Consider the following 26,754-nt stretch of genomic DNA (forward strand, 5'->3'; position numbering starts at 1 on the left):
AGTTTGCGCATGCACTGGTGCAAAGTGATGTGGAGTAAATTAGTATTCCTTGATGTACTTTTCATAGTACTCCTAATATCAGAGTTCCTCACAGAAGGTACACAGTTGGATACCTACAGGTGTCCAGGTAACTGTGTTTTTAGTTCCAGGCCACTGATGAAATCCTGTTACCTCCACGTGCATAGGTGAGTCAAAAAAGTTTATGGTCAGCACACTGCAGATGCCTGCCTGGAAGACAGAGCTGGGCTGAGCCGTGGGACCTTCCTCTGGCCTTGCAGTCTGTATTCTCTCCACTTTTCTCACCCAGAGGGCACACCACAGTTGTGTGCCTGGAGGAGTGAGCTAGTCCAAGCCACAGGACCCTGCTTGACCTTGCTGACAGCCTTCTCCCACCCGGAGGGCACACCACAGCTGCCTGCCTGGAAAAGAGAGCTGAGCTGAGCCACAGGACCCCACTCTAGCCTTGCTGACTGCCTTCTCTCTGCCTTCTCTCACCTGGAGTGCACACCACAGTTGCCTGCCTAGAGAAATGAGGTGGGCCAAGCCGTGGGACCCTGCTCCGGCCTTGCTGACCACCCTCTCTCACCCAGAGTGCACACCACAGCTTCCCACCTGGAAGAGAGAGCTAGGCCGAGATGCAGGAATCTGCTCCGGTCTTCCTGACTGCCTTCCCTCAACCAGAGGGCACACGGCAGCTGCCCTGCCAGAAGGACGGAACTTGCCAAGCTGTGGGAACCAACTGCAGCCTTGCCTGCAACCATCTTTCGGCCTGGAGAGCACCAGCACTACTGCCACCCCCTGGAGGAGGGAACAGCCCTGCTGAGGACATCTGAGGTCTACCAAGGCCATAGGGCAAACTTCTATCAGCCTGGGGAGTTTTGCCGTCCAAGGACCTGAACGGTTACACAACATCCAATCCCTGGGAGAGTATGAGACCCTTGATCTAAGGTGTTGGGGGCCCTCTGGGCTTGTGGCCACACTAGATTGGGCTTTGTGGGATTTGGGATAACCTGGACCACACCAAGTGGCTTTCTTTCCCTCAGGGGAGCTTTGCTGCCAAAGGGGGGAGCTGTGTAACTGGAGGAGGCTTTAGGTCTACCTGAGAGGTGCCTGAGAATCTTCTTTTAATCTGGGGATTTCACTGCCCAAGGAGGAAGTTACACTACCAGAGGAGTCCCAGGAGCCCAGGACATAGGAGACAATGTCCAAAAAGCCCAGGGGAAGCTTTGGAACAAAACTTGAAACACAAAAATGTAGGAAAATGATAAAGCAAAAGACCAAAATACAATCTCAAACATCCAGCCCATCCCAAGAAAGCCTAGGAGTCATGTACATAGAAGAAAATACATGATATATGCATGAAATAACTGAAATAATAGTAACTGAAATAAAGAAGCTACTCCAGGAAGCTTTAAAGGAATTCAAATAAGAAATAATTTCTCAGGTAAAAGAAGAAATGAGAAAAGAAATGAAGGAGATGCTGAACATATCCAAAGAAGACACAGTTAAAAAATTGGAGGAACTAAACAAAAAGATATAATCCCTGGATGACCAAGATAAGAAACAAAGAGAATATATAAAGCAGATGCAAAGAGATATACAGGAAATCAAAAATTCCATTGAAAGTTGTAAAAACTGCCTCAATGAATGTGAAGATAGAATTTCAGTCCTCAAAGACAAGATTGCAACCAATGAACAGGAGAGGAAAGATCTTTTAAAAATAACAAGAAATCAGGAGATAACAATTCAACACCTGCATGATGATGAAAAGAGGAACAACATTAGATTGATAGGGATAAATGATAAAGAAGAGGACAACATAAAGGATGTTAAGAGGATATTAAGAGAAGACATAGCTGAAAATTTCCCAAACATGAGATTGGAAACTGATATCAAGATCAATGAAGCATATAGAACTCCAAATACCCATCATCAAAATAAAACTACACCAAAGCATATAATAATGGCCATCCCAGAAATTGAACAAAAGAATAAAATATTAAAAGCTGTCAGACAAAAAAGACAGATAACCTACAAAGGAAAACCTGTCCGAATCACAGCAGACTACTCAGCACAAACAATAACGTCAAGAAGAACACGGAGTCAATATTTCAGATCCTAAAGGAAAAAGATTTTCAACCTAGACTGATGTACCCTGCAAAATGTCCTTCAAAATGAATGGAGAAATAAGATAGTTTCATGGCAAAGAAAAGCTGAAAAACTGCATGATCACCAAGCCAATCCTGCAAAGAATACTGAAAGACAGCCTAGATACATTTAGGAAATAGCCACTAAACAAAGCAGATAATTAAACAGAACCGAAAGATAAAAATGCAACAGCACAAAGATAAAATGTCAACAATAAACCAAAATATAACAGTTATAACCATTAATGTAAAAGGTCTCAGTTCACCAATTAAAATAAACACACTGGCAGAATGGAACAAGAAACAAAATCCAACCATATGCTGTCTAAAAGAAATCCATCTAACCCAAAAGGATACTCACAGACTAAAAGTCAAAGGATGGAAAACAATATTTCATGCAGTTGGAACACAAGAAAAGCAGGGTAGCTATTCTCTTTGCAGACAATGTGAACTTCAAGCCAATAATGATCAGAAGGTATAAAGAAGGTCACTACATACTGGTTAGGGGAAAACTCAAACAGGAAGGGATAACTATCTTAAATATATATGCATCAAATTCCAGAGAACCCAGTTATATAAAACAAGTACTAACAGAAATGAAAAACCAAATTAGCAGTAACAAAATTCTAACAGGACATCTTAACACACCATTGACACCAATGGACAGATCAACCAGACAGAAAATCAGAAAGGAATTAAAAACTGAATCACACCTGTGAACAAATGGACTTAATAGACATATACAGATAATTCCACAAAACAACAACAGAATACACATTCTTCTCAGCAGTACATAGGTCATGCTATAAAAGAGACCATGTATTAATTCACAAAACATATTTAAATAAATGCAAAGGGTTGAAATTACCCCTTGCATGCTATCACACCATAGTGCTATGAAATTAGAAATTAATGATAAAAGATACTGCAAAATTCCCACAAACACATGGAAACTGAATAACACTCTCTTCAGTAATCAGTGGGTCACAGAGAAAATTTAAAGAAAAAAATTAAAAAAAAATACCTACAAACAAATGAAAACACAAATACAACTTACTGGAATCTGTGGGATGCAATGAAAGCTGTCCTCAGAGAAAAATTTACTGCACTGAGTTCCCACATCAGGAAAGCAGAACGAATACAAATAAATAACCGATGTTACACCTCAAACATCTAGAAAAAGAAGAGCAAGTCAAGCCCAAAGCCAAAAGAATCGAAGAAATTATAAAAATCAGAGCAGAAATCAATGCAGTAGAGACTAAAAAAAATTCCAAAAAATCAATGAATCAAAGCGTTGGTTCTTTGAAAGAATAAATAAAAGTGACAAGTTCTAGGAAACCTTATTAAAAAAGGGGACAAGAAAGCTCAAATGCATGCAATAAGGAATGAAAGAGGAGAAATCACTACAAACCTTATAGAAATACAGAAGATCATAAACACCTATTTTGAAAACGTCTACTCTCAAAAGTTTGATAACAAAGAGGAAATAAACAGATCCTAGAAACATACCAAGTACCAAAGCTAGATCATGAATATGTAAAACTGCTGAATAACCCAATTTCTATTAATGAAAATGAAAATGTAAATAAATCTTTACATACAAAGAAGAGCCCAAACCCAGACGGATTCACTGCAGAATTCTACAAGAAATACAAAGAAGACTTAATGCCAACACTCTTCAAACTCTTCAATGAAATTGAAAAGGAAGCAATCCTTCCTAACTCGTTACTGGAAGCAAATATTACTCTAGTATGAAAACCTGAGAAGGACCCAACTGAAAAAGAAAACTGCAGTCCAATCGCCCTAATGAACACAGATGCAAAAATCCTCAATAAAATATTGGCAAATAGGATGCAACAAATCATCAAGAATATCATACACCATGCCCAAGTAGGATTCATCCCAGGCATGCAGGGATTGTTCAATGTACATAAATGAATAAATGTAATACACCATATCAATAGATCTAAAAGTAAGAATCACATGATCATTTCTATAGATGCAAAAAAAGCTTTTGATAAGGTCCAAATTCATTTAAGATAAGAACCTTGCAGAAAATTGGAATAGATAGTCTTTACCTCAATATAATTAACACTGTCTATGACAAACCAACAGCCAAAATAATACTAAATGGACAAAAATAGAAGGCATTTACCTTAAAATCAGGCACAAGACTAGGATGTCCCTTATCACTGCTCCTATTTATTACAGTACTGGAAATACTAGTCAGAGCAATTAGACAAGAGAGAGAAATAAAAGGCATAAAGACAGGAAAAGAAGAAGTTAAGCTATCATTATTTACAGATGACATGATACTCTATATAGAAAATTCCCAAAACTCCATTGAAAGACTCCTAGGTACAATAAATGAATTCAGTAATGTAGCTGAATATAAAATTAATACTCAAAAATCAATAGTATTCCTTTACACTAACAACAAATCCACAGAGACAGAAGTAAGAGAAGCCACACCCTTCACACTAGCAACCCAAAAAACGAAATATTTAGGAATTACTCTCATGACAGAAGTGAAAGACCTATACAGGGAAAATTATAATACACTGAAAAGTGAAATTGAAGATGATCTCAGAAAATGGAAAGACATCCTTTGCTCATGGATAGAAAGAACAAATATTATGAAAACGGCCATTCTCCCAAAACTTTTATACAGATTCAAAGCAATCCCGATAAAAATACCATCAACATACCTCATAGAACTCGAGAAATCACTCCTAAAATACATCTGGAGGGAGAAGAGACCTAGAATATCAAGGACAATTCTAAGCAGCAAAGGCAAGGCAGGAGACATTACAATCCCTGACTTGAAGTTATACTGTAAAGCAACCATAGTAAAATCAACATGGCACTGCAACCAAAACAGAGCCGAAGATTAGTGGAATAGATTAGAAGATACAACCACAACTACAAACACACTCAACCACCTTATCTTTGATAAAGGGGCCAAACATACTCACTGGAAGTATGACTTTATCTTTAATAAACGTTGTTGGAAAAACTGGCTCTCCATATGCTGAAAACTAAAACTAGATCCATGCCTATCACCATGTACTAAAATATAATCTAAATGGATCAAAGATCTAAATATTAAAACAGAAACACTAAATCTATTGGAAGACAAATTGGGTAAAAATCTTGAAGACGTAGGAGTAGGTAGAGAATTCATGAATAGGACTCAAAATCCATGGGAAATACTTCCTAGAGTCAGTAATTTGGATCACCTCTTATTAAAAAATTTCTGCACGTCAAAGGAAAGCTCCAGCTTAGTGAAAAGAAAACTCACAAACTTGGATAAAATCTTAGTGAACTGCTCCTCAAAGGACTTCTGTCTAAAACATATAAAGAGTTAAAAAACATCAGACCCCCAAAATTCAAAGAACCAATCAAAAAATGGGCATCTGAGATGAATAAACAATTTTCAGATGAAGAATACAAATGGCGAATAAATATATGAAAAAATGCTTATCATCATTAGTTATCAGAGAAATGCAAATTAAATCTACACTGAGATTTCATCTCACTCCTGAAAGAATGGCCAAGGTCAAGGAAACCACCAACAATAAATGCTGGAGAGCCTGTGCGGAAAAAGGAACTCTCCTGCACTGTTGGTGGGAGTGTAGACTGGTGCAACCATTGTGGAGGTCAGTCTGGAGATTTCTCAGAAAACTGGGACTGCAAGCCCCATTTGACCCAGTTATACCACTTCTAGGCATATTCCCAGAAGAACTGAAAGCATCACATACCACAGTGATATATGTGCACCCATGTTTATAGCAGCACAATTTGTAATAGCCAGATCTTGGAAATAACCTAAATGTCCATCAACTCAAGAATGGATTAAAACTTTGTGGTATTTTCATACAATGGAGCACCACTCAGCTATAAAGAATGATCACATTGAGACATTTATAAATAAATGGACGCAGCTTGAGATCATACTCATATTTGAAATAAATCAAACTCACATGTATATATACCGAATAGTTACCCTAGTTCAAGAAATGTTAAGAATACATAAAAGTATGTTGTAATCATTATTTCCAATCATATTGGTTTGAAGCTATATAATTTTTCACTAATTATTTGCAATGGTTTTAATCTGCGTTGTTCGATTTTAGTATCTGTGATAGTACAAATAGCTATTTTGAAGAAAACAACACATCATAAAAGCTAGTGCTGATTTAATAAATCATCTTGTTTTGAAGTCGCATCAAGTCATGGTACATTGGTTTCCACTGGTTTTAGCATGTTGTATCTTACTATATTTTACTATATGTGATAGTATAAACAAAATTCTTTATAGGCAAAGAGATAATATAGAAACTGTTGTTCATTTTCTATTACCTGGTTCTAAATACCCTGTCATACTTTTGTTCTGTTAAATGGTTTCACACTGTTTTGATATGCTTAGTGCTATAGCCTACGAAGTTATACTCAATTCAAGGAAGAAGGCACTATGGCAACTACTATTATGTTAGATTATTTGGTGATGAAACACCATGATGCTTAAATTGTTCAGTTCTGACCTGCGTTGTTCTGTTACCATGTCCTCTTTTATCTCAATCTCCCCCCTTTTTTAATTAATTAATTTTTTTTCATTTTTTTAATTAAGGGAAAACTAAACTTAAAAACAGTGGGACATATTATAGTTACTTTTTTGTTTTCCTATTAACCTGACTTGAACCCCAGTATTGCTCTCCTCATCTTTTTCTGTTTGATTATACTATATTCCATTTTGTTTGATAGTATCAAGTTTGAGGGTATAGGCAACCACTTTGAAGGCAATAAGATATGCTATGATATCCATTATTCTTTGACTATTATCTTTTATTGAAGTCCTGTAAGTTCTGCAGTGTAGGTTTTATTGGTCTTGTTCTGTATTGTTTTTGATAATTCTATTAGCCTGATGATATAGGCAACTCAATTTAAAAATAGCAAGAGGCACAATAGTAACCACTTTTGATCACCTGGTATTCTATATTTGCATCATGTACTGTGCCCATGCTTCTGTTCTGACTGTTTTGCTTAGTCATGTTTGGTTTTATTCTCTTCAGAAAATGTAATAAGAACTGTGGGAGTGAAAAAACCCCAAAAGTGTAATTGTTATTCTAAAAAAGAGAGGAAAGGAAGGTGGTCTAAAGGATATAACTGCATGTATGTTTGAGTGTGTAGAATGGAAAACCATATTACTGAACGTTAGTTGGGTCATTGAATGGAACTGTCTGCAATCTCACTTTATGAATGTCCACTATATGCTTTAATTTTATAATTTGGACAACTGTTTCTAAGAAGACCACATGTAACCTATTAACCAGTGATTTCTTACTGCATATTTTTTCGTTTTTTAAAATTTTATTTAAAAGGAAAAAGAGAAAAAGCAAAACAAAACAAAACAGTGTAAGGAAACAAGTAATACAGAGCTACAAAACAAAAACCAGTAAGAAATAATGTTAATAGATTACACATTATCAGGTTAGAGATAGTTGTTCAAGTCACAGGATCAAAGCATACAAAGTGGACATTCAAACAGTGAGACTGCAAACAGTTGTGTTCAATGATCCAATCAAAAACATTAATATGGTCATCTATTTAACACACCTAAACACACTTGCAGTTGTATCCTTTAGAGCAGTTTTTAAACTTTTTTTCTTGAAATTCTGTGTTACTTGTACCCTTTTACTGCTTTGTTTTTCTCTTTAAATAAAAAAAAAGTGAAAGACCTATATAGGGAAAATTATAATACACTGAAAAGTGAAATTGAAGGTGATCTCAGAAAATGGAAAGACATCCCTTGCTCATGGATAGGAAGAATAAATATTATGAAAATGGCCATTCTCCCAAAACTGTTATACAGATTCAATGCAATCCCTATAAAAATACCATCAACATACCTCATACATCTCGAGAAATCATTGCGAAAATTCATGTGGCGTGAGAAGAGAGCTAGAATAGCAAAGACAGTTCTAAGCAGCAAAGGCAAGGCAGGAGGCATCACGATCCCTGACTTGAAGTTATACTACAAAGCAACTGTAATAAAATCAACATGGTACTGGAATCAAAACAGAGCTGAAGATCAATGGAATAGTATAGAAGTACAATCACAACTACAGACACACCCAACCACCTTATCTTTGATAAAGGAGCCAAACAGGTTCACTAGAAGAATGACAGTCTCTTTAATAAATGGTGTGGGAAAACTGGCTCTCTATATGCTGAGAACTAAAACTAAACCCATGCCTATCACCATTTACTAAAATAAAATCTAAATGAATCAAAGATCTGAATATTAAAACAGAAACACTAAATCAATTGGATGAAAAATTGGGTAGAAACCTGATATATAAGGGTAGGTAGAGAATTCATGAACAGGACTCAAACCACACGGGAAATACTTCCTGGTCTCAATAGCTGGGATCACCTCTTTTTAAAAAGTTTCTGCAGGTCAAAAAAAATCTTCAGCATAGTAAAAAGGGAACCCACAAACTGGGAAAAATATTAGTGAACTCTCCCTCAGACAAAGGACTTCTGTCTAAAACATATGAAGAATCTAAATAAAAAATCAGACCCCCAAAATTCAAAGATCCAATGCAAAAATTGGCATCTGAGATGAACAAACACTTCTCAGATGACAAAATACAAATGGTAAATAAATACATGAAAAAATGTTCATCATCATAAGTCATTTGAGAAATGTAAATTAAAACCACACTGAGATTCCATCTTACTCCTGAAAGAATGGCCAGGATCAAGAAAACTTAACTTTGACTGCATTGTAGTATTTGAGAGCTGTTACTGATTCATACCAGTATGGATATCCTTTACATCTTGTCATGCTCAGAGTAGTTTCCTCTACTTTTAGGGTTGATTCTAACACGCATACCGATTTCAAATAGGATCAGTCAAGGCCAACCAATAGCCTTATGATTCAGATACAATTAAGATCAGTCATAGTAAGACAATGTAAGTAATACAGGATTTCAGCCTAAGTCAATAGGAAAGTAAGGATAGTTACCATGGTATAACCTGCTATTTTTGGTTCTAGAGGTCTGTGTCCTCAAATCTGACATGAGTAGACAGACCAGAACAAATTTAATTCAATCTAAATATGGCACTATGACTACTGTGTCTTTGAAATCATTATACACCATTAGCAATGACCTCTGCTTTTTTTAAATATAGTTTCAGAGCTGTCTCTACTAAAGACTAGCTTACCGTCTCTGCCTCATGTCTGCTACTCCACTTGTCTGCTATAATTTGTCCACCTTATTCCCTCATTCCATTGTCTGCCCCGTTCACTGAGGCCTCTCTGCCACTGTAGCTGGAATCCTGATATCTCTTCCTCTCTTTCTCTGTAATGTCCTTCAGCGCTCTCTGTAGGGTTGGATTGGTGGCCACGAACTCCCACAGTTCCTCCTTGTCTTGAAAGTATCTTATTTCTTCATTAATTTTTAGAGAGAGTTTTGACGGATATATGAACTTCGGTTGCATATTTTTTTCCTTCAGGACTTGGAATATTTCTCCCCACTCCCTTCTTGACTTAAGAGTTTGTGTTGATAAGTCTGCTGTTATTTTGATAGATTTCCCGTTATAGGTAACCTGCATCTTTTCTCTGGCTGCTTTTAATATTCTGTTTTTTTGGTGGATTTCTGGGATCTCGATTATTATATGCCTAGGCGTAGATCTGTTTTGGTTGTAGGTAGCTGGCGTTCTGTATGCTTCTTTTATCTGGATATCATTTCTTTTTGCTATACGTGGGAAATTTTGCTTTAATATATCTGTGAATATTTTTTGTATTTCATTTTTGGATGTTCCTGCTTCCTCACTCACATTCTTTATTCTTAGGTTATGTATCTTTTTGTCATCTTCCAGTTTTAGAATTGCTTCTTTCTGGTTCCCTGTTATTTTTAAGAGGCTTTTTCTTTCTCGTTCATAAGCCCTAAATCTCTCTTCAAGTTTCAGAAAGTTGTCTTTAGTTTCTGTCAAGGCATTTTGCCAATATTCAATGGAGTTTTTAGTTTCCTGATATTCTCTTTGGATCTGTTTCATGTATTCTAAGTTATGCTTAAATTCTTCTTCAGATGCTTCTCTTTCTTTTCTGATTTCCTCAGTTCTTCCATCTGTGTTCTCTTGGGCGGGGCTTGTCATTTCTTTAATTAATCTCTTTATATCTTGCCTCACTTGGATCAGGAGTACATCTTTAAATTCCTCTATGAGATCATGCAGGTACTTTTTAATTTCGGCTGATGCTGTGTCGAGTAGAGGATGATTACTGTGTTTGTTCTCTTCAGTGTTTAGCTCTCTTGGGCTTATTTTCTCCTGTTGAACAGCTGGAGATTTTTTTAAATTTTTATCTCTTGTCATGTTTCTGGTTTCTTTCAGACTGTCCTGGAGTTCTCTGGCCCTCTCCGAATTGCTTAGGGCCTTTCAGAAGCGTGCTGGCTTGAGTTTTTGCTGTCCTCCCCAATTTGCTGTTATCTGGGGTAGGCTGGGATGCAGGGGCGGTACAGTCTAGTCTCTAGCCTCTGTGTCAGTTAGTTCATAAATTAGGCTGTACTTTCTGGTTGTCACTGAGTTGTGACTATTTTGTATCCGCTTATTGGGCCCCAAGCAGAGGCTTGGTTTAGCCCCAGTAGCTCCTGCCAGTTCTCTTTGTATCAGAAGCAGCTGAGTAATGTCACTATGGCACAGGATTCTGCCCAAGTCCCAGCCGTTCTCTTCCAAACCTCTCTGTGACAGGAGCACCAGAATAGCAGATCTGCCCAAAACTAAGATGACTCCCACTAAGTTCTCTGTGTGGAGCTGAAGCCAGCAAGTAATCAGGCTCTGCCAGGACTCAAGATGTCTTCCACCAGCCCTCCCTACAAGGGGACCTGGTGATGTCACCAAGCTGCGGTTTCTGCCGCCAGGCTAATATGTCTGCACCAGACTCTGTGTTATTGATTTCCCCGTGGTGGCGGGCCAGCTGTTCTCTGGCCAAACCCAGCAGCTGCGGGGTTCTTGGTACTCACCAGAGTCCGGTGCAAGTCCTCGTTCCGGGACCGCTGCACACCAAGCTGTCCACTTTTCCTGCACTCCCGGCACAGCGCTGACCGGTCAGATATCTGTGCACTGTTTAGATTTGAAATGCCAGAGCTTTGTACATCCGCTCTGGTGCAGCAGTGCAGAACTGGCTGCTACTTGGAGTCCCGATCTGGGTCTCAGTTTCCCACAGTCCCCAAAAGCAACTCAGCTTTTCGTGCTGGGTCCACGAGTCAGTTTGTTGATTTAAAGGCGCGGGATTTGCAGCCTCCCGTTATCTGCGTTGAAGGTCTCAGCACGACTTTAAATCCTCCAGCTGTACTGTCTTGGTTAATAAGAATCGCTATCGATTTGTCTGGCCCTCTCCATGCTGTCTTTTTTTAGCTTCGAGTATGAATTCTCTGGAGAGACTCTTCGCTCGATCCCCTAGCCCGCCGCCATTTTCAGAATCTCTCCCGAATAGTTTCTCTATGGTAAGAAATGATTCAAATATATAAAAGTATGTGGTAATCAGGATTCCCCATTATGTTGCTTCGAAACCCTATAAAGTTTTCACTAATTAATTGGATTTGCTTTATTCTGTGCTGTTTGATTCCTGTGATAATATGAACAGCTATTTTGAAGAAAACAAGAAATCATAATAGCTAGTACTGATTTAATATCATCTTGTTTTGAAGTCCCACCAAACTGTTGTTATTCTGTCTCCTTTGGTTTTATCATGTTGTATCTTACTGGATTTTATTATACGTGACAGTATAAACAAAAAATTTTATAGGCAAAGAGATAATGTAGAAACTATTGTTAATTTTCTGTTAGCTTGTTCTAAATACCCTGTAATACTTTCATCCTCTTGAATGGTTTCACACTGCCTTGACATGTTTGAAGACGTAATATATGAAGTTATACTCAAATATCTCAAGGAAAGAGACACTATAGTAACTGCTATTAAGTCGGGTTATCTTGTGGTGAAGCACTAGGTTGCTGAAATTGTTATTCTTTGACATGTATTGTTGTGTTGTTATGTCCTCTTTTATCTCAATCTCCCCCTTTTAAAAACAGTTTTTGTTTACTTTTTATTATTATTTTTTAATTAAGGGAAAAATTAAAAAGTTAAGCTATATTACAATAGTATTTTTATTTCCTATTAACTTGATTTGAAGACCCGTATTGCTCCCACCATCTTGTATTGACTGATTTTACTCTGCTGTTCCGTTTGATAGTACCAAGTTTGAGGGTATAGGCAACTACTTTGAAGACAATGTGATTCACTATGATGCCCATTCTGATTTGAGTATTATCTTCTTTGAAAGCCCTATAATGTCTCCAAAGTTTAGGTTTTATTGGTCTTGTTCTTTTCTGTTTTGTTCAATTTTATTATACCTAATGCTTTTTAAGGTAGCAAGAGGTATTATGGAACCATTGTTGATTACCCTGTATTCTGTTTTTACATCATGTAGTATGTCCATCCTTTCTTTTGACTGACTGCTTTGTTTTGTGATATTTGGTTTTATTCTCTTCCAAAAAAAGTAATAAGAACTGTCGGAGTAATAAAACCCAAAATATGTAAATGTTGTTTTAAAAATAGAGAAAAATTAGTGTTATAAATGATACAACTACAAGTGTATTTAGTTAAGTGTATAAGTGTGTATGATAGATGACCATATTACTAAGGTTTTTTTTGGATCTTTGAACACAACTGTTTGCAGTCTCACTGATTGAATGTCGACTTTGTGTGCTTTAATCCTGTAACTTTAACAAATTATTTCTAATATGACAATATATAATCTGTTAACTAGCGATTTTTTACTTTTTTTGAAATTCTGTCTTACTTGTACTCTTATACTGCTTTATTTTTTTCTCCTTTAAGTAAAATAAAAAAATAAATACAAAGTTCGTCCATGTGACAGCTTTTTGTGTTCTCATAAATACTGAATATGGGTGCATGAGTTGTTAAGTCTCTTCCCTGCAGTTTGTCATGTGGGAGAAGGAAGGTAAAATGTACTCTTTCCAGTGTGTACATGTAAGCATCCCATTTTCATGTAAGGTTCTGACCTGTTAAGCAGTTTCACATTCTTGCTGTCACATATGGAGGAACATGTCTTGTCTTTTAATTTTTTTTTATTTAAAGACAAAACAAAATAAAACAAAACAGTAAAAGGGTACAAGTAATACAGAATCTCAAAAAAATAAACAGTAAGTAATCACTGTTTAATACATTGCAGGTTGCATCTTAGAAATAGTTGTTCAAGTTACAAAATTAAAGCGTACAAAGCAGACCTTCAAACAGTGAGACTGCAAACAGTTGTGTTCAATGATCCAACAGAAACTTAGTAATATGGTTCTCTGTCTTGCACACTTAAATATACATGCAGCTATATCCTTTAGAGCACTTTCTTTTCCTGTCTTTTTTACAATAACAATTACACATTTTGGGTTTTATTACTCCCATGGTTCTTATTACTTTTTTTGAAGATAATAAAACCAAATGTGACAAAACAAAATGGAGTCAGTCAAAACAAAAGGATGGGCATAGTACATGATGTAAAAACAGAATACAAGGTGATCAACAATGGTTACCATAATGCCTCTTGCTATCTTATAAAGAGTTGTGTATATCATCAGGTATAATAAAATTGAACAAAACAATATAGAACAAAACCAATAAAACATTACAGGACTTCAAAAAAAGATAATAGTCAAACCAGAGTGGGCATCATGGTGAATCCTATTGCCTTCAAAATAGTTGCCCACACCATCAAACTTGATACTATCAAACAAAGCAGAATAGAGTAAAATCAGTCAATACAAAATGGTGAGAGCAATACAAGGGTTCAAATCAAGTGCTCTTGTTAATATCCAGGTGTCTACCTCTATGGATAATAATGATTGACCTTCGTCAGTGCTCCATTATGAGAGAAAGATTTCTCTTTTCTGGATTTCTTCATGGAAATGTTGAAGGTACCAGTTTGTTGTAATTGAGTCTCCAAAAACATAGTGTCTGTGCAGTTGTAACATTTGCTGGTAAAAGCAGTCATGGACTAACTCTGTATTTGTGATGTATTTTTCAGGAATCCTGCTGTGACAGTGAGTTATGCATTATACTCATTGAGATGTCTCCAAATATCTGGTAAAGTGACATTTGGGCCACACGACCAAATCGATCTTGACGCCTCCATGTGCAATACCTTTGTTGTGGAATAGGTTTGACTATCAGTAAACAGTGATATTTTCCCCTATATTTTGCAATTTTTTTTCAGTTCCTTCTTATCTTGTGATGGACCTGAGGTGTTGTTGACTCCCAGCCTATAGATCTTGTGCTTTCCATACTTGAGTGTGCTGCTGGATTTGTTGGGCAACAGGTAAGTATCATAGGGTGGTCCCTATGTAAGAAGTTAGAGCTTTTTTCAGGTTATGTGGAGAAGTGTATCCTTTAATGTTGCATACATGATTCATAGGCATAGTGGAGCAATCATTTTGGTGATGGATTCAACATGGTAAGGTAGCATGCAGTGTGTCCTCATGTCCATGGAAAACTGTCTGGTAGCTAAATTTTTTTGGTCATTCTTTGCAGTGAGGAGCCCAGCATTCACAGTGAGTTAGGGAGACCATCTCGTTAATCATGACCATGTTTCTGTTAAGTGTCAACATTGGCTTCCTTTGTAGCATCAGACAGGTGATGTCCAACATTTTGGTATTAATTAGTTAAGTAGTGTTTGCATGAGAATTCTGTGCATTGAGTGCAGGTGCGCAAGGAAACAATGAATTGGAAAGCATAGAGTGGGAATGTACTCTTGAGCATCTATAGACGCATCAGCTCAGTGAGAGATTGGGGCCAAGCTACCACTGATGTTGCACACCTTTAAAGTTCACAAGTAGGTGAGAAGGTGTCCCTTGGCATCCACAGCCCCATCCCTCATTTCTAGGTACTCAGGTCACAGAGTGTGGAGTTGTCAGAAATGTGGCTTCCTGTGATGTTCACTTGAGTTTGTTGAGATCTGATGCATTCTGAAACAGTGAGCATTGAAGAAGTGCCTCTGTTCTGCTTTTTTTGCTGTGAGGCTCGACCTTTGGGTAGTAAGCATGGGAAATTTTGCAAGCTTTCACCTAGGAGTAGTTTAATTTTGGCTGTGAGATTCTTTTCCTAGAAAACATACCATCATGCAAGTAAGTACGTGTCAAGTGTCATTGAGTGATTTACATGGGCACTAAAATGCTCCTGGATTTTTTTTAATTGGCACCAGGGATCAAACTCAAGACTGGCTGCTTCCAAGGCAGGCGCTTATTATGCCACTGAGCTAAATCCTCAGTACCTATGCTCCTGGATTTTGATTCCACTGTCTTCTCAATGCTTTTTCCAGGTCCTTTGATGAAAGTATAAGGATGGCCACTTTGGAGATCTCTTGGAGATGTCAGGTAAAACAAATACTCTTTGCAGACAAAGTTATCCTCCACATTCTTGTGGATGTTATTGCATGTGAAAAATGTGATGTAACTAGTGTTTCTGTGGTGCACTTTAGACTATGGTTGCTCTAGTCTTCATCTATATTTTGCAGGGGCTCTGAAATACTCTTGTTTCCCTGCTGTGTGACATGTGGAAAGGAAAGGTGAAACAACAGCTCTTTCCCAGGGACTACTGGTAAATGACATACTTACCTGTAGTGTTCCACAAGTTGGTTTACATGCTTCTGATCTTCTGTGGAGAGGCAGAGATCCTTGTTCATATCCACATTTTCACTTTTATTGATGTTGGCTCTTGGAACTTGTGCAGTTTTCTTTTTAAGGAAATAAGATTTCTCTTACTAGGCTTTGAATGTTGATTCCCACATGGAAACAGGTAGTGAAACAATTGGACTGCAAAAATGATATGACAGCAATCCCTTAAATTCTCACTCTTATGTGCAAGGTAGAAGTGGCAAAATGCTGTATTCCTGTTGTGTTTTACACAGGAATTCTGAGTCTTCCACAGTTCTTATGCATATTTCTAGAGACATCAATTGTGGGGTTGGAAATGGACACCAATCTAGATACACGGCCTTCCATTCCCAGGTAAGAGATAAAAGTGCCCTTCTACATTGCTGGGCTCCTGTTAATATGAATATGCTCAGTTGAGAAAAGATAATCTTGCCATTTTCTGTTAGGGCTTGGAGGAGATAATATGGATGCTGAAATGCTAGCATTGAAGCATGGATTCTGTACAGGATTTCTGATTCCAGTGTTGAGCTGGGGATTCAGAAGCACAGAAGTGTTTGTAAGTGTCCAGGTATGAGATGTTCAGCTTTCAGGAGAGTGAGATTTCTCTCACAGCCATCTCAGTATCCAGGTAAGTTTCTAGTGTCATTCAGTGGTTTATGGATTCAGTGCCATTCTCATTGTCTCTGCACTGACACCATCTTCTCTATGTTTATTCCAGGTTCCCTTGTAAGAGACCACATGGATGTTTTACAATGTGGTCAGAAAAAAAGCAAATGACAGGTAAGAATCAGGGTTCTTGTACGTCATTGGGAAACATGTAATCCTCCATATGTGGGCATAGGTCAGGAGTGCGTGAGTAATGAGATATTTTCTGTGTTTCCTGTGTCCAAATACACTTTACAACATTCTAGTGTATTGATTAGAGTGTATGCTCAATTTGTCTCTGAGCCATTTTTCTTGCATACATTTGAGTGGTAATGAAGAGGCTCTGATGTTTTCCCCTTCATTTGGGGAGTGTGATGTTCACTGCATTCTTGTTCTCATCAGTGAGTATCTGGTGCTATGGAATACCTGCAAATTGATCTCACACATTTCATACTTCAAAATAAAAGAGTACAATGAATCATGGTCTATTTACATATTATGTGTTCCTGTGACATGGCAGAGTTTGTCAGATATCTCCAAAAGAAAGATTTGTGTAACATGTGATCTGTGGTCATGTATGTTGAGTCTGGTATTGGCAATGGACTCCAGTCATAAGATGATGTGCTGATGGTGCAGCTGGTGCATGAAGGGGTCTGGTAAAGGATACATTTTTATGCATCTAGGATTGCAGTAATATAACTTAATTTCCAGAGTGTTGACATGAGAAAAGATGGACTCTCTAAGTATACTGTGATATATGAATCACAATATCTGGAGAAGTGTAGCTATCTTTAGCAATGGTCACAAGTAAGGCCCCTTTCTGACAGAGCAATGACTTCTATTCCGAAACTACTTTGTATTTTTGTTAGGTGCCCTTCAGGAGAATACAGTGATCCCACTATGGTTGTTAATGGAATCACAACAATAGCCATGTAAGTGGTGAAAAGTCTTGAGGAGTAGTGGCCATCTGATCCTCTATAATCCATATGGATATAGTGGGTTCTGAGATATACATTTTTAATTAACATGATGTGAGTTGGGGTTTTAGTGTATATGTCTAAGAAGTTTAAGAGCTGTCATATTCACTAGTGCCATCTTATTTTCAGCAACATGTTTTAAAACCATGTTTGGCTATTGTATTACATGGTTCCTGGTGATCCATGTTTTCAGAACATAATATCACCTTGATATCACAAGAAAACTTCAATTTGCATTGCATCTTTTTTGGCATGTAATATATGTAAAATGCTTATATCATTCGTAGTATAGAAGAGATCAATGTATTTTCACTAATTTCATGCCTGAAATATTTTTCTTGAAAGTTTTGCATGTTTCATAGAGCAAGAAAATGCTCTCTTAGAATGCTTTATCCATGGAATCATGTTGTATGTGGTTATCATATGCAAATGCTGAAATAATGAATTGAGATAGTTTGGAGTTATCCTGGTGTAACTGTAAATGTAGCAAGTCCAAAAACTGTAAAAAGAGTCATGAATTGGATGAGTACGTCACAGGAAGCAAAAATAAATTGTATCATAGAATGGTGCAATTTTCCTTTTAAGTTATAATATAGACATTCACCACAGGTTAGATCTTCCTATATAGGAATGAATGGTTGAAGACGTCATGGACCCTTGGCACCAAAGTTTTGTTGCATTTAAAAATGGATGAAATGAGAGACATAATGTATCTACTAAGTGCAACACTGCACATTTTATATGATAGGAAAATGAGCATAGAATCAGTATAGTTTTAGAGGTATTTGGCATCATGGTTGGATATATATATATATATATATATATATATATATATATTTATAAATATAATTGCAACATAACAGCAACCACAGAATAATTTATAGATATCTATTGTATAGGGCATACCTCTCAGAGAATACAGTTTACATAGCATTATGGATGATATAAATATATATCTGGAGGATGATTTTCTATTTCTTGGGGAAGAGACAGAAGGGTGCGTGATATATAAGAGCAGGAAAAGTGCTAAGAAATAAGAGTTTGGTACAGGTAATTTTGAGTGAATGGAAACGATCAATTGAAGGAGTAGATTTTGCAAAGCTTGAAAAATCCTAAGCATATTTCACCAATGTAGTGCTCATTGCCTTTTACTTACCAGAATTTCTCTTACCAGAATTTCTCTAGGGAATACCTGAGACCTCAGATATGAAAGGAAAGGCCTACAATAATCAAATGCAGAGATTTCTGTAGTACTCATATTTTTTTATTTAAAGAGAAAAACAAAACTAAATGAAGCAAAACAGTAAAAGGATAGAAGTAATACAGAATTTCAAGAGAAAAAAATATGCAGTAAGAATTCACCAGTTAATAGATTACATATTGTCATCTTAGAAACAGTTTTCCAGATTACAAAATTAAAGCATACAAAGTGGACATTAACACAGTGAGATTACAGTAAATTCTGTTCAGTGATCCAAGAAAAACTCAGCAATATGTTTCTCTATCCTACACATTTAAATATACTTGCAGTTATATCCTTTAGATCACTTTCCTTCCTCTCTTTTTTTATTTTAACAATCACACATTTTGGTTTTCATTACTCCCACAGTTCTTAAAACTTTTTCTTTGAAGAGGAAAAGAAAAAAGATTTTTAAAAAGCCAAAAAACAAAAAACAAAACAAAACAAAGCAAAACAGACCAAAGAAAAACCCAATGTGACAAAGCAAAACAGAGTCAGTTAGAACAGGAGAATGGACATAGCATATTACAAAAAAAAAAAAAAAAAGATTACTAGGTGATCAACAATGGTTACCACTATGCCTCTTGTTATCCTAAAAAGAGTTGCCTATATCAGCTGGTATAAAAGAATTGAACAAAACAGTACAGAAGACCAATGAAACCCACATTGGAGAGTTTACAGGACTTTCAAAGAAGATAATAGTCAAACAATAACGGGCATCATAGAACATCTGGTTGCCTCCCAAATGGTTGCCTATACCCTCAAACTTGATACTATTAAGCAAAACAGAAGATAATAAAATCAGTCAGAACAAGATGTGGAGAGCAATACAGGGGTTCAAATCAGGTTAATAGGGAAACAAAAAGTTACTATAATCTATCACACTATTTTTAATTTAGTTTTCCCTTAGTTAAAAGATACTAAGAAATAAACTAATTTTAAAAAAGGAAAGAAAAATGGGGGATATCGAGATAAAAAAGAACATATCAATGGAACAACACCAGTCAGAACTGAAAAATTTAAGTATCATTGTGTTTCAACACCAGATACCCTGACATTCATAGTAGTTACCATAGTGACTCTTTCCTTGAAATATGTGAGTCTAACTTTATATACTATAGCATCAAACTATTCAAGACAGTGTGAAACCGTTCAAGAGAACTAAATTATTGCAGGGTATTTAGAACCAGCTAGCAGAAACCAAACATCAATTTCTACATTATCTTTGTCTATAAAAAATTTGCTTATACTATTGCATACATGAAGATATAATAAGCTACAACATGTTAGAACCAACGGAAACACATGAACAACAACTTGATGGGGCTTCAAAACAGGATGGCATCAAATCAACTCTAGCTATTACGCTCTTATTTTCCCCAACATAGTTACTTGTAGTATCCCAGACAATAAAATAAAACAACCCAGATTAAAACCATTACAATTAATGAGTGAAAACATTATATGGCTTCAAACCAGTGTGACTGGGAATCATGATTATCACGTACTTACATGTATTCTTATCATTTCTTACACTAGGGAAACTATTTGGTATTTATACATGTGAGTTTGATTTATTTCACTTATGAGTATGGCTTCAAGCTGTGTACATTTATTTATAAATGTCTCAATGTGATCATTCTTTATAGCTGAGTAGTACTCCATTGTATAAAAATACCACAACTTTTTTATCCATTTTTCAGTTGATGGACACTTAGGTTGTTTCCAAGATCTGGCTATTACAAATTGTGCTGCTATAAACATGGTTGCATATATATCAATGTGGTATGATGCTTTCAATTCTTCTGGGAATATGCCTAGAAGTGGAATAGCAGGGTCAAATGGTGCTTCCAGTCCCAGCTTTCTGAGAAATCTCCAGACTGATCTCCACAATGGTTGCACCAGTCTACACTCCCACCAACAGTGCAGGAGAGTTCCTTTTTCTGCACAGGCTCTCCAGCATTTGTTGTTGGTGGTTTTCTTGATCCTGGCCATTCTTTCAGGAGTGAGATGAAATCTCAGTGTGGTTTTAATTTGCATTTCTCTAATGACTACTGATGATGAACATTTTTTCATATATTTATTTGCCATTTGTATTTCTTCTTCTGAAAATTATTTATTCATCTCAGATGACCATTTTTGGATTGGGTCTTTGAATTTTGGGGATCTGATTTTTTTAATTCTTTGTATGTTTTAGACAGATGTCCTTTGTCTGAGGGGCAGTTCACTAGGACTTTTTCCCAATTTGTGGGTTTCCTTTTCACTGTGTTAGAGATTCCTTTCAATGTGCAGAAACTTTTTAATAAGATGTGATCCCAGTTATTGACTCTGGGAAGTATTTCCCGTGTGGTTTGAGTCTTGTTCATGAATTTTCTACCTACCCCTATGTCTTCAAGGTTTTTGCTCTATTTGTCTTCCAATAGATTTAGTGTTTCTGTTTTAATATTTAGATCTTTGATCCATTTAGATTTTATTTTAGTATATGGTGACAGGCATGGATCTAGTTTTAGTTTTCTGCATATGGAGGGCCAGTTTTTCCAACACCATTTATTAAAGAGAGTGTCATTCTTCCAGTGAACATGTTTGGCCCCTTTATCAAAGATAAGGAGGTTGAGTGTGTTTGTAGTTGCGGTTGTATCTTCTAATCTATTCCACTGATCTTCGGCTCTGTTTTGATTCCAGTATCATGTTGATTTTACTACAGTTGCTTTGTAGTATAACTTCAAGTCAGGGATTGTGATGCCTCCTGCCTTGCCTTTGCTGCTTAGAATTCTCCTTGCTATTCTAGGTCTCTTCTCATTCCAAATTAATTTTAGGATTGATTTCTCAAGATCTATGAGGTATATTTTTGGTATTTTTATCGGGATTGCATTGAATCTGTATAACAGTTTTGGGAGAATGGCCATTTTCACAATAATTATTCTTCCTACCCATGAGCAAGGGATGTCTTTCTATTTTCTGAGATCACATTCAATTTAATTTTTCACTGCATTATAATTTTCCCTGTATAGGTCTTTCACTTCTTACATGAGAGTAATTCCTAGATATTTCAGTTTTTTGGTTGCTAGTGTGAAGGGTGTGTCTTCTCTTATTTCTCTCTCTGTGATCTTATTGTTAGTGTATAAGAATGCTATTGATTTTTGAGTATTGATTTTGTATCCAGCCACATTGCTGAATTTATTTATTATATCTAGGAGTCTGTCAATGGAGTTTTGGGTGTCTTCTATTAGAGTATCATATCATCTGCAAATAGTGATAATTTAACTTCTTCTATTCCTATCTTTATGGATTTTATTTCCCTTTCATTTCTAATGGCTAGTATTTCCAGTACTATATTAAATAGGAGTGGCGACAGGGGACATCCTTGTCTTGTGCCTGATTTTAAAGTAAAGGCCTTCAATTTTTTGCCATTTAGTATGACACTGGCTGTTGGTTTGTCATAGATGGCCTTTATTATGTTGAGGTAAAGACCATCTATTCCAATTTTCTGCAAGTTTCTTATCATAAATGAATGTTTTAGCATATCAAAAGCTATTTTTGCATCTATAGGAATGATCATGTGTTTCTTACTTTTAGATCTATTGATATGATGGATTACGTTTATTGATTTACATATATTGAACCATCCCTGCATACCTGGGATGAATCCCACTTGGTCATGGTGTATAATCTTCTTGATGACTTGCTGCATCCTATTTGCCAGTATTTTATTGAGGATCTTTGCATCTGTGTTCATTAGGGAGATTGGTCTGTAGTTCTCTTTTCCAGTTGGGTCTTTCTCAGGTTTTGGTGCTAGGGTAATATTTGCTTCCAGGAATGACTTGGTAAGGATTGCTTCCCTTTCAATTTCATTGAAGAGTTTGAGGAGTGTCGGCATTAGGTCCTCTTTGTATTTCTTGTTTAATTCTGCAGTGACTCCATCTGGGCCTGGGCTCTTCTTTGTGGGTAATGGCTTAATTACATTTTCAATTTCATTAAAAGTAATTGGGTTATTCAGCAGTTTTACATCTTCTTGACCTAGCTTTGATACTTCATATGCTTCTAGAAATTTGTCTACGTCTTCTGTGTTATTAAACCTTTGAGAGTAGAGGTTTTTGATATAGGTATTGATGACCTTCTGTATTTCTATTGGGTCTGTAGTGATTTCACCTTTTTCATTCCTTATTGCATTAATTTGAGCTTTTTCTTCCCTTTTTAAAATAAGGTTGGCTAGGGGCTTATCAATGTTATTTATTCTTTCAAAGAACCAACTCTTTGATTCATTGATTCTTTGAATTGTTTTCTTAGTCTCTATTGCATTGATTTCTGCTCTGATTTTTATTATTTCCTCTCTTCTTTTGGCTTTGGGCTTGACTTGCTCTTCTTTTTCTAGATGTTTGAGGTGTATTATCAAGTTATTTATTTGTATTTGTTCTGTTTTCCTGATGTGGGAACTCAGTGCAATAAATTTCCCTCTGAGGACGGCTTTCATTGCATCACACAGATTCTGGTAAGTTGTGTTTGTGTTTTCATTTGTTTGTAGATACTGTTTAATTTCTTCTTTAATTTCCTCTGTGATCCACTGTTTACTCAAGAGTGTGTTATTCAGTTTCCATGTGTTTGAGGGATTTTTGCTATATCTTTTTTCATTAATTACTAATTTCATAGTGCTATGATCTGATAACACGCAGGGGATGATTTCAACACTTTTGCATTTGTTTAAATATGTTCTGTGAGTTAATATATGGTCTATTTTAGAGAATCACCCATGTACTGCTGAGATGAATGTGTATTCTGCTGTTGTTGGGCGGAATACTCTGTATATGTCTATCAGTTCCATTTGTTCACAGGTATGATTCAATTCTTTTATTTTTTTGCTGATTTTCTGTCTTGTTGATCTGTCCATTGGTGTCAATGACGTGTTAAGATCTCTATTATAATTGTATTACTGCTAATTTGGCTTATCATTTCTGATATTTTTTGTCTTATATACCTGGGTGCTTTGGAATTTGGTGCATATGTGTTTAAGATAATTATCTCTTCCTCTTGAAGTTTTCCCGTAACCAGTATGTAGTGACCTGCTTTATCTCTTCTGACTATTATTGGTTTGAAGTTAACATTGTCTGCAAACAGAATAGCTCCCCCCACTTTTTTTTGTTTCCAGTTGCATGAAGTATTGTTTTCCATCCTTTGACTTTCAGTCTGTGAGTATCCTTTTGGATTAGATGGGTTTCTTGTAGACAGCATATGGTTTGATTTTGTTTCTTGATCCATTCTGCCAGTGTATTTCTTTTAAGTAGTGCATTGAGACCATTTACCTTAATGGTTATAACTGTTGTGTAATGATTTATTGCTTACTTGTTATATCTGTTATATCCTGTTGTATCTTTATGTTTCTGTTCTATTTAATTGTCTGCTTTGTTAAGTGGTTTTTTTCTGAAGTGTATCTAAACTGTCTTTCAGTATTCTTTGCAGGATTGGCTTGGTGATAATGAATATCTTCAGCTGTTCTTTGTCATGGAAGTATCTTATTTCTCCATCGATTTTGAAGGACAGTTTTTCAGGGTACATCAATCTAGGTTGGAAATCATTTTCCTTTAGGTTCTGAAATACTTCACTCTATGCTCTTCTTGCCTTTATTGTTTGTACTGAGGAGTCTGCTGTGATTCTGATAGGTTTTCCTTTATAGGTGATCTGTCTTTTCTCTCTGACAGCTTTTAATATTCTCTTCTTTTGTTTGATTTCTGGAATGGTATCATTATATGTCTGGGTGTAGTTTTATTTTGGTTATGGCTATTTGGAGTTCTATATGCCTCATTGATCCTGATATCAGTTTCCAATTTCATGTTTGGGAAGTTTTCAAGAATTACTTCTCTAAATATCCTCTTGACATCTTTATATTGTCTCCTTCTTTTTCATTTATCCCTATCAGCCTTATGTTATTTTTCTTTGCGTCATCTTGCGGGTGTTGAATTGTTATTTCTTGATTTCTTGTTATTTTTAAAAGATCTTTCCTTTCCTGTTCACTGGCTGCAATCTTGTCTTTGAGGTTCGAAATTCTATCTTTGCATTCATTGAGGTGGCTTTTACAACTTTCAATGGAGTTTTTGATTTCCTGTATATCTCTTTGCGTCTGTTTTTTATATTCTGCTTGTTTCTTATATTGTTCATCCAGAGATTCTATCTTTTTGTTTAGTTCCTCTGATTTTTTAGCTGTGTCTTTTTATGTATTTTCAGCACCTCCTTCATTTATTTTATTATTTCTTCTTTTACCTGATAGATTATTTCTAGTTTGAATTCCTTTAAAGCTTCCCAGTGCTGCTTCTTTATTTCAGTTACTATTGTTTCGTGTATTTCAGGTGTATGGTATGTATTTTCTTCTATGTACATGGCTCCTAGGCTTTCATGGGATGGGTTGGATGTTTGAGATTGCATTTTGGTCTTTCGTTTTGTCATTTTCCTATATTACTGTGTTTCAAGTGTTGTTCCAGAGTTTCCCCTGGTCGAGTTGTAAATTGAATCTTATATCCTGGGCTCTTGGGACTCCTCTGGTAGTAGCTCCTTCCTTGGGCAGCGGAGCCCCTGGATTAAAAGAGGCTTGCTAGGCTCCTCTCAGGTAAACCTAAAGCCTCCTCAATTTGCACAGTTTCACCTTCTGGTAGCAAAGCTCCCCTGAGGGATAGATTGCCACCTGGTGTGGTCCAGGCAATCCCAAATCCTGTTAAGCCCAGTATAGTGTGGCTGCAAGCCCAGTAGGCCCCCAACCCCCTAGAGCAAGGATCTCATAATTTCCCAGGGATTGGATGTTGTGTAACAATCCAGCTCCTTGGATGGCAAAACTCCCCAGGCTTATAGAAGGTTCCCTTATGGCCTAGTAGGCCTCAAACCTCCTCAGCAGGACTGCTTCTTCCTCCAGGCAGTGGCAGTACTGGTGCTCTCCAGTTCAAAAGAAGGTCACAGGCAAGGTCAGAGCAGGTTTCACCCGCTTGGCCCAGGTCCCTCCTACAAGCCAGCAGCTTTGGTGTTCTCCTTGGCTAGATGAGGCAGTGGGTGGGGCTAGAACTGAGTCCCCTCTGCTGGGCTGGGCCCTTTCCTTCTGGCCAGCAGCAGTGGTAGTGCGCTCCCTGGGGGGGAGAGGCAGTGGGCAGGGCTGGACTGGAGTCTCCTCCACTCAGCTGGGCCCTCACCTTGTGGCAGGCAGCGGTGGTAGTATGCTCCCCGGGTGGGAGAGGTGGCAGGTAGGCCTGGACTGGAGTCCAGTACTCATATTTGCTATTTAAAGCAATATAAACAGTGTCAGTATTCTTCTATGTAATTTTCAAAAGGATACTCACATCAGAGAAACGAGCACAGTGTGTTTAGTTGGATACATATAGATATCCAGGTAAGTGGGAGTTTGTGTCCCTGTCACCAGTGAGGTCCTGACATTTCCATGTGCATAGGTGGGTAACAAAAATTTGCCTTGGTATTTGTAGCCTCCTTCTTTATTTAAATTTTATTTAAGGAGAAAAAGAAAAAAAAGCAGAGAAAGGGTACAAGTTATACAGATTTACAGAAAAAAATAAACAGTAGGAAATCACTAGTTAATGGATTACATTTTGTCATCTCAGAAACAATTGTTCAAGTTACAAAATTAAAGCATATAAAGTGGACATTCCAACAGTGAGACTGCAAACAGTTCTGTTCAATGATCCAACAAAACTCAGTAATATCATTATCTATCTTATACACTTAAATATACATGCAGTTATATCATTTAGAGCACTTTCTTTTCCTCTCTTTTGTACAATGACAATGACACATTTTGGGTTTTGTTGCTCCCACAGTTCTTATTACTTTTTTGGAAGAGAGTAGAACCAAATGTGACATAACAAAACAGTCAGTCAAATCAAAAGGGTGGGCATAATAGATAATGTAAAAGCATAATACTAGGTGATCAACAATGGTTACCATAATGCCTCCTGCTATCTCTAATAGAATTGCCTATATCATTAGTTATAATAAAATTGAACAAAACAGTAAAGAAACCAACAAAACC

The sequence above is a fragment of the Cavia porcellus genome, unplaced genomic scaffold (genome assembly GCF_034190915.1).
Source record: "Cavia porcellus strain 051 isolate PalLab524CR breed Dunkin Hartley unplaced genomic scaffold, mCavPor4.1 scaffold_33, whole genome shotgun sequence".
Lineage (NCBI taxonomy): Eukaryota > Metazoa > Chordata > Mammalia > Rodentia > Caviidae > Cavia > Cavia porcellus.